The following is a 10,066-nucleotide window of genomic DNA, read 5'->3' on the forward strand; positions in this document are numbered from 1 at the left end:
TCAAAAAACCAGAGACCATGATCCTGATGATTCCTCAGACTATTTCAAGAAGGCTTTGTCCACTACCTTGTTTCTACCAGATGTTCTATCAGATGTTCCTGTTGATCTCCCCTCTGATCTTCCCCATCAGGTCTAGTCCACTGTCTCCCTGAGAGCAGAGTTCCATGCATTTGAATATCTTCCTTACATACAGTGCAAATTCACTCCCCCATTTTTGTCCTCTCTTAATGTCTTTCTTAAAGACCTGGGGACCCCAGCACTGCTGTTGTGCTATTGATCTGAAAGACAAAGCTCTAAAATACACCTGTGTGACCCTATTACTATCTCTGAGGAAGAATGGTAATTGGAAATCGAGAGACAAGTAAATCACTATTACTTTAGAGAGGCTTTTAGGAGCTATACAGACATAAGGTCTGATTGCAGAGAAATCCTGAGTGCTCATGTTCTGGGAGGTCCATAATTACATGAGTTTTCTACAGAACATTATTCAGTGTTTGTTTGATATGATTAATCTCGAGTATCAGAATATTGGATTACCCAGATTATATATATTACCAGATTATTATTATTATTACAAATTATCTATAGGCCATCTGTCCTTCATGTTATTGACTATACTCCCATTCCTTTCAGGCTTGAAAGCAGTTCCTGAAAACAGGAAATGTTGTTACTCTTGTGATGCCTGTGATTATTACACCAATGAGTGCAGCAATGGCTGTTGCACTCCAAGGTACTCAGCCTTGGCAGGAGAGTAAATGGATCATTAGATATTGGCTGCATTCCTGCCAGGAGTCAATCAGTTTATAGTAGCATCAGCACTTTGTTATTAATTGGTAGAAATCTATGGACACTCTGAATGGATTTCTTGATGGTGGAGACCAACTTTGTTTGCAACACCTGATTTCTCATGGCTACTTGTACTGATCTCTCAAAAGAAAAACATTACATATGTTCCCCAATCAGCCTGAGCAATGGCAAAAAAGTGGTCCTGATGCTCCCACAGTGAAACCCTGGAAGGGTCTGCTGCCACACTGCTGTAGAAGGTAAGAAAGACATGTGAGTCCTTCCAAGTTTATTGAATCTTGACAGTCTTGTTTTGATTTACAGTGGGAAGACACAGATGGAGATAGCTGATAAGTCTGATTTGGAGGATCAGAGTCTACCAGCAGAAGAAATATTTCCTTGGCCATTTCTGCCCGATATGAATGATAATTAAAATATTTTAAAGTACATTCTATAAGCAGCTCTTATAAGCCTCTTTCCAGGCTGGAGTCCTTCATCAAAGAAAGGAGCTTTCTGAGGAATGTTTTAGTCTTCAGCGTTTTATTTTCAGAGACACACCTGGGATTTGGGTGGTGACAAGGAATGTCTGAGGAGCCCTATTAGTGCCCTGTCTCCCAAGATGGGTGGTACCCAGTGCTCTAACATAGGTGCCTGTAAGATTTTGTCTCAGACCACAGGGTGGATAGAGACTCTTGAACTTCTGAAGCCTGTTTTTCCTATCAGCATGAATAGGCAAATAAATAATTCCAAAGTGTGTATACTGAAACGGATATGTTTTGCATAACTGGTGTTTTGTACTATAAGCCAGCCCTGTCAGAGTAGTCCCAGCTAATTCTAATTAGGAAAATGCACTGGGAAGAAATCTGTTGCACAAGCTGTGCAGAAGGTTGATGAGAAAAGAAATCGTACGGAATTCATCGCTGAGCTGTGTAAAATAGCACAGCTTTATTTAATACTTATATTCAGCCCTGTGCCCATTTTTTTGTGAACTCCCAGAAGATAGTCCATGTAGTATCCATAACCAGCTGAGTAATAGAGGCAGGAGAAAGTTCATATATCCAAAATTGTCTGACACAGCCTGTGAAGAGAATTTTGCCTTTTAATAAGTATTAAGGATCCCCACTCGTAACCTCATCACTATCAATATGGAATGTTTAGAGTATGCCTGGGGTGTAGATGCAATTTAGTAAGGTCTCTTCAGGGAGAACAAAGATCACTTTTCTAAGTTTCTCATTGTTGTCAACATCAAACACAGAAATTCTCTGTTTCCACCCTTTAGAACAGTAGTTGGTCCACCATGGTTTTTATCTCTCTTTCTCTGTAATTGCTGGTGAAAAAGGGTGACAGAATATGGAAAGAGGGATAAAGAACAGATCTGGGGTTGTTTTTAATGAAAATGGCATTATCCATTTTTTTCTGTCTCATAAAATTTTGGTATAAAATGTGTATGCATTTTAGAGAGTGGTCTGAAGCCTCCTTGCTGCACCTTCTCAGCTGAAAGCTGATTTCTGTCAATGCAGGGTTAAGCTTACCCAAACTTACCCTTGGGTCTCTGGGGTATGGCCCCATAAGTCCTATGTTCCCAGAGGTAGAGCAGTCCAGTCTCAAAGTGGTGATTGTTCCCATCTAGCTCTAGGATGAGAAGAAAGTCTGAACATCACTCTTCATCTTCTAAAGAAAGTGCTGTAACCACTGGACAACTACATAAAATTGTGTACCACAACTTCCCAGTCTGGATCAAGAGACATATTCCACTTCTTTCAGTGGGAGAAGGACATACCTAATTTAAGCAGACTAGGTCATCAGCGATACATTAAAGTTCTGTGTAATGTAAGCAGAGATGGAGGCACTGATGTTAGGTGTGTTTTAAGACTCACTGGATCTCAGGAGGCTTTGCCTCTCTGTTACTTGTCTAGGGAGTATTCATAATATTACTGAAGAGGCTGGATTTGTCCTTGCACCTTCAGGCAAACACCTAATATTTCAATGAGATAATGCTTAAGTCAAGCATATAAAGTCTTCCTAAAGCTATGAAGTTCCAACACAGGCTCAAAATAGTGTGTTGCCTCAGCAACAGGTAATCTGGGTCTCTCCTCTCCTCTCCTCTCCTCTCCTCTCCTCTCCTCTCCTCTCCTCTCCTCTCCTCTCCTCTCCTCTCCTCTCCTCTCCTCTCCTCTCCTCTCCTCTCCTCTCCTCTCCTCTCCTCTCCTCTCCTCTCCTCTCCTCTCCTCTCCTCTCCTCTCCTCTCCTCTCCTCTCCTCTCCTCTCCTCTCCTTTACTTTTTGACACCACAATTTTCTGTGACATACTTTTTTTTGAGTGCAAACATCTAGGTATTCCTAGATGAGAACTAATTATAACAGAAAAATGTCACACTTTGTATAATGCCCCAGGGTTGCACAGGGCTGTCTGTGTGTCTGCTGTATCACAAACTCTGTTCTCCAGTCTCTTTTTACAAGGATTTTTCTTATGAGGGCTCTCTGCAACAGGAGGGCAATACTTCTTTTGGCATGCAAGAAGTCTCACTTGATCTTGTCTCAGTATTTGCAGTTCATATCATCCTTCTGCTGTTCCTCACCATCCAGGTTGACAGTGGCAGGTGTTTCTTCCTTCAGCCAGAAAGTTCTTTCCAACCAGCTAACATTCTGTGCTCTCCTCTGAAATGTGAACCCCACGCGGATCTGAAGCTCTGGAAAGTAAGAAACAGGAACTGCAGCATCTTTTTGCATGTTCAGGAACACCTTGTGTCAACGGAGATGCAGCTTGCTCTTCACCTTCCCTTCTGGTATTGAAAGATAAAGGGCTGGCACATTGAACAGGGGGTACATCTGTTGCCAATATATTGTCCCTAAGCCAAGAGCTTTTTTAGTCACTTGGCCAAATGATGAACATAAGGATTGTAATGACATCCCACAAGTATTGGATGTAAGGTGGGCTTTGAATAATGGGAAAATAAGACTGTTCAGGAGGACTCTGGTTGTACCTATCTACAGCTGAAAGATCTAGAGGACCTGATGTTTTGATAAAACATGGGACGTGATCCTTAGAAAAACAAATGTGAGAAATAGAATTGGGCTCTGTCACTGTTAAAGAAGTTTTTCTGCCTCACTTTTGGGCATTTATAGGCTGCCACTTGGAGCTTTGTGCTATTACTGGAACATCTCAGTTTGTTGCTGCCCCTGTTGCATTTGTCCTTCAGCCCTTTGTCCAACAAAGAACCCCTCTTCTCACAGGGGTGTGAGCTGCTGGGAATCACTCACACTGAATGGACCTCTAGGCAAGCTCTTGAAGCAGAAAGAAGTGTTATCTAGCCCTTTTTAAAGATGTAATCTGAGGGACTCTGATATTTGCTGTACCAAGGCCTGGAAGGATTTCCTGGAAATTCAGTGTGGAGATGGAGGGACAGGAAACAATACTTTTATGGCTGTGGATATTTTTGTAGGGAGGAGCAGGAGCTTGTGTATGCCCCTACAGACAGTGCAGATGAGAAAAAAATTCTGCTACCACTGCTTGCAGTTATATACATGAACTCAATAGCACCAGACTGAAAAAAGATCAATTGCTTTTCCATGACTTGGTCTCATCTTAAAACCACACTTTTTCCATTTATATCTATGTCCTCGAAAACCCTTAGCTTGATAGTATTTTAGTGGCTTGGTAACTAAAATGAAGAGTGCCAGCTACAAAAAGTAGTGCTTGGTGAAATGGTAGCTCCCATCTCAGGCAAAGTCCAAGGAGACTGACCTTGCTGGCTTGGCAATATGTGTGCACATACACGGCAGGAGTTGTTAATAGAATAGAATTTGTCATGCTATACTGTGGGCAATATAAGGGTCTACACCATTACATCTCTTCTCCCACAAAAGTTCATCAGTCCAGCATAGGAAAGGTTTATCACCTGAACAAAGCCATTGCCCTGGTGCACACTGAAATACAATGATTTTGAACCGTACTATCAAGAAGCTTTTAGCTGCTCAGTCTACACAATTCTGCATTTTTCTTCTGCCACATGTTAGCTGTTCATTCTTCTACATTTTACTTCCACATTTTACAACATTTGTATATTTTTTTTTTTATTTATAATAACTTGTAATACTTTTCATGTTTGATTCGGAAACATGGAATTTGAACGGCTGATTTCTAAACGTAGAGGTGCTGCTAGAAGGCTTTAGAAATAGATAAACAAGCCTTGTTTAGTTAAAAGCATACCAGTTAAAGAAGTGGTGAGATAATGAATCCTTTAAACTCCTCTCTTGTTACCTAATTCGAGATAAAGTTCAGCTTTGATCTAGAAGTAAACTGTTTCAATTTCTGCTTCCATTTCCACACCCGCCTGTCACGCACAGATAATAATCAAGGATAGTTTTACCCTTCCTAAAGGAAGTTTAGAAACATGAAAGGCTGACGTTGGCCACTGGAGGTCACTGTAGCCCAAGGAAAAAAAAAAAAAAAAAAAAAAAAGAAATTAAAAAAGACCCATTAATTAGCAACTGAGGAGGGAAGGGTTTAAAGATTGAGCTTTCTGGGACTTTCTCTGTTTATGGTGTGAAAACTGTGGGATAAACCCAATAAATCCTATCGCAAAATGTGACATATTTTGTCACATATTTTTACAAACTGTGCATATTTTGGATTTATTTTCAGCAAATAGTGTAGGTGTCCACTTCCCACGAGCTCCTTCTCTACATGCTGTGAAGACTTCAATCAGTGTGAGAGAGAGACAGCACTCGGGTAGTGCCTGTCCTCTCATCTTTACACAGGGAAGGGGTTTTCCTGTCAAGAAATATTTCCAGCCTCATCTGACTGTTATCTGAAGCCTCTTCTTCCTTTCCCTGGCCATCTCTTGAGGAGACCTAAACCGTGAGGACACAGGAAATGTAAATTACTGATTTTTGCTGTGAATTCTTGAAATTTCACCTTTGTCCTTCCCTGCCCTCTCCAGACAGTGAAATGCAAGATGCCTTCCAGCTGGCACATGATGTGCTCAGCTACAGCAAACCCTGCTGCACCCAGGCCATGGGGCAGGACCCAAAATCCTTCAAAAGTTACTCCTGGTTACGGATGCATAGGCAAGCATGGTAACCACCCACAGGAGCTCTGTCACCAAATTGCCTTAGCATCAACTTTTTACCTGCTGCATGTATAGCAGTGACACCAAGGAAGGCTGCAAAACCTATCTGAAAAGGTGGTTAGACTTTCAGGGTGCTAAGATTTTCTGGCCTTTAACCTGTCCTGAACTTGTTGCTGCTCCAGAGGCATTGCCACCAGCAGCTGAGGCAGCCAGGATGAAATTTTGGCACAGAATGTCCAAAAAGCCTCTCTGTTTCCTGTTAGAGATGCTCAAAATGGTTATGAACTGGGCCCTCATGAGCATCAACCCCTCCCTTAGCAGTATTGACACTAAGGTCTCATTTTTTTAAGGCTGTTGTTATCTAGTAGGGTTGTTGAGTACCTTCATGGACTTACAGAGCATCTCTCACTCATCTAAGGAGCTCCTAGGACATTAATATTGACATATTTGACTTCACTGTGTGTGTAAATGCGATCAATACGTCGTTAGAATTGAATTCTGAGCCAGAGTTTGAAGGAGGGTGGAGAGACACTGTTCCAGGACAGTTTTTTGCATTTGTCCCATGCACAGAAGGTAGCTGGTGCAAATGTGCCTATGAAGACATTTTCAGAAAATATGGAAATTGGAGTGCAAGCTCGTGACTGGTGTCCTTGCTGGGCAACGGTACCACAAGAAGTACAGACTGTCTGGCTCAAAGAGGTTACTAAATCCCTGTCCTGTCACAAGGTTTTTCTTGGCCAGATGATAGATAGAAGGGAGAGGCTGGTACAGAGGACACAACGTGAGGGACAAGGAGTGTGCTCTGCTGTTTCCAGCTGGCAGAGACTGGAGAGGTTTAAAATGCTGACTTTGAAGTTTGATCTGATTTAATAGCCCCCTGAGTTTGTTTCTTCAAAAGTCAGGTGTGGGAAGAAAACCTATTTGGGGCTGCAATTTTCCTTCCACTGTGGGACCCTACATTTGAGCCACATCAGAGGCAAGCAGCACCAGTGGCACATCAGAGGGCCCTGGTGAAGGCTGCCAGGAAGAGGAGTCTGGGCTGGACTGGATGCTGTGCCTGGGCTTCCCAGACAGACCTGGAGAAAAATAGACAAGGAAGCCTCCAGGTTTAGTGGGGATGCTTGAAAGGGGTGGGGGGAGGACCACGTGTGTGCACAGGCCCAGGGAGGCATCTGCAGGAGAGATGGTCCCAAGGGGAGGTGAGCACTGGTGCCTCTGCTCACTATTGAGAAACCTTCCTTCCTCATCAGAGAGAAAATGGAAGGCATGAACTTAACTCATCAGCCAACTTAATTGTTTTCAAAATGTTTTGAGTTTACATCCTTTTTCCACCGGTCTGTTTGAATATCAGCCAGGGAGAAGGATTTCAGAGGAAAAGGAAGTTGCAAGAATTTCTCTATAGGAAACCTCTATGGAAAGTTATTTAGAAAACTTAGCATTTGACCCAATGAAATTTGGAAAATCAGTTCTCTAGCTGCTGATTGGAAAGTGGCTGACAATTCTATAAAAACTAGCCATGTTTTGAACAGAATAAACAGATAACATCTGAAAGATGTTATCCATCAGCCTATTAATACCATAAGAGAATCTGCAGGAGAAGAAGGACTTAACACAGAATGATATATCTGGAGGTCAACTTTGCTCATTTTTTGTAACTGACTGAGTGATTTTGGGCAGACCTCTGTGCTCCTGCCTCTATTTTTCTATCAGTCAAATATAGTTTTCATGCAGAGTGCCATGATGTCTGCTGTCTTTTAGACATTAGTATTTCCAATCTGTTTCCCAGTTCCTCTTTTCTTTTTTTTTTTTTTTTTTTTCCTACAGGACCATTGCTTGACTTATTACCATATTCTTGACAGGGAAATCTTAATGCCAAGGCATTTGCTGCCTGCCCCTTCTATATCTTCCTGAGGAGCCTATAAAGCATCTCACTCTCTGTGAGGCTGTGTGGCACCTCTGGTTTCACATGGACCTATGGAACAACAACCAAAACCTGCTGGATCTGTGGTCTCAGCCTTCTCATGGATTCCCTGCTCTTTCTATCAATACCAATCCTAATGCAGCAGTAGCTGTAACTCCTAAATAAGCTGTAGCTTATTTAGCTTGTGGGGATGAGTAGATTAAACCAAGTCACTACTTTGCATACACCTGTGAGCCTGATTCAGTGAAGAAATTGTGCTATTACAAGGCATGAAACATAAGAGAGGGAGGTGGTAGTGATAACTGAATATGTCAATCTGTGCCAATGGGTTCACTGAGTACTTTTTTTGGGTCCTTTGTGGCAGGTTGCCTTCAGAGGAACAATTCAGTGTCTTGCTTTCTCTTCCCCTTTAGTAGACTCTGTTCTGTATAATCTTTTTGTTGTTTCCTTTTATTTCTCCGAACTTTCTGAGAGTATGTAGCCTTCACCAGGATGATTTGGAAGTGGGTAGTGTCAGGTTGTACCTGTGTCACTGCTGTCCAGGAGAGGCTGTGGTCAGATATGCACTCAGCTCCAGGGCTCAGGCACATCAGTCACAGGGGCTGCATGAAATCCTTTTATCAGAACAGGTGAGTCTTGTCTGCTGGCTGATGCAGACACCCAAAGCATTGACAACAGATGCAGGAACAATGTAATGATCTTTACCAGGACATTGCTATGGTAAGAGCAAATCTGTTTCTGTGCTTCATGCTTATGCAGAGATGGAAGGAGTGCCCTCCCTTTCTGTCAGAGCAGCTCCATACAAATCAAGAGAAGGGGAAAGTGGCTTTGCTCTCCAGACCTTGGTCCCTTTCTGCCAGGACAGACATGTGAGGACAGACTGCCAGCCTTCCTGTTCCCTGCCTTCTCCCTGCCTGCTGGAGCTCTCCTGAGGATCAGGGCTTTTGCCCAGCCAGCAAATGCTCTATTGCATTTGGACTTCACTGGAACTTCTTTCTGACAGGAGCTTGGAGATGTGGCCATCTTCTGTGGTAACCTACACATTCCTATTTTTAACCTTACAAATTTTAAATCAGCCCCACTCTCAAATGAACAGTTTTTTATGTTTGAGTGAACCACCAGCAAAGACACATCATCCCCCTGCCCCCATCTTTACAAGATTCTACCATGTGGCAGTGGGTGTGACAATGATCCAGGAAGAGGGTGTAGATGGACACGTACATGCAGTCATTCATATGCATATATCCTGTGTACCAATGCTTTGGTGTAAGCCCACTTCCCTCCTTTCCTTGTCTTGCCTGGGCAATGGAGGTGTTTCTTCTGGTTGCTCATGGCACGGGGTGTAAGTAAGTTACTCAGGGTGAGCGATTAGCAGGGCTTGTTCATAGCTGTTGGGATTTTATTTGCAACGCGAACAATTTTGGACATGCCTCTGGAAGGTCTTCTTTTGAAATGAAAAGATCACAAAAGAATTTCATCCTTTGTTTTTTCCTTCTCAAAACTAACAGAAAAAAAAAAAAAAAAAAGAGAACTTTCTGTGTGTTGTTAAAAAATTGCTGAGTGTCCTGGATGGCTATTCTCACTTTCCCATGGTAGATACTAAAGTAATGCATGATCGTACATACCCAGCCCATCTTTCAGTGCACATTGCACACAGTGAATAATAATGTCTGACTGTGGGCCACAGTTTGGAGAACATAAAGTCGGGCAATTTGCAGTAAAATTTGGATTTAGACACATTACTGCTAGTCTCCATCATTCCCAGTATAACAGGCAGTGGAAAAAGGCATTAAAATAATAAATTGTCCACTGAAAAAGCCATAAATCCAGGCTCTGCTATGAATTTAGCACTGCAGAACTGCCTTAATGAGCCTTGGGCTGCCACCTACTGACATGCTGTTCAGCAGGAGACTGAAAACAGGAAGGCTGTAATGTTAGAAATGTTACAGCATTCACTGGCAAGCCGCAGAGGTATGAAGAAATAGATAAGGAGGAAAATCATTAGTCTGTTCTTGTTCGGAGCAGGAGGTAACAGCTGTGGCTCAGGGAGGAGGTGTTGTCATACCGTAACTACTTAAACATCACATAGCTTTGAGATAAGGTTTTTTTCCAGGGGATTTGTTACTGCCCTTCACCTTGCAGAATGGGCACTGCATTTGGGCAGTGCAGTGGAAGCAGAGGAAGGGGTGCTGCAAAGAAATGGGGCAGGAAGGCATTAACTCGCCCTGGTATGACTTGGAAATGTTGAAGCTGAGCCAATATGTTCAAAAGAAGAGAACAAGAAGAGCTGC

The sequence above is a fragment of the Heliangelus exortis genome, chromosome 1 (assembly GCF_036169615.1).
Source record: "Heliangelus exortis chromosome 1, bHelExo1.hap1, whole genome shotgun sequence".
Taxonomy (NCBI): domain Eukaryota; kingdom Metazoa; phylum Chordata; class Aves; order Apodiformes; family Trochilidae; genus Heliangelus; species Heliangelus exortis.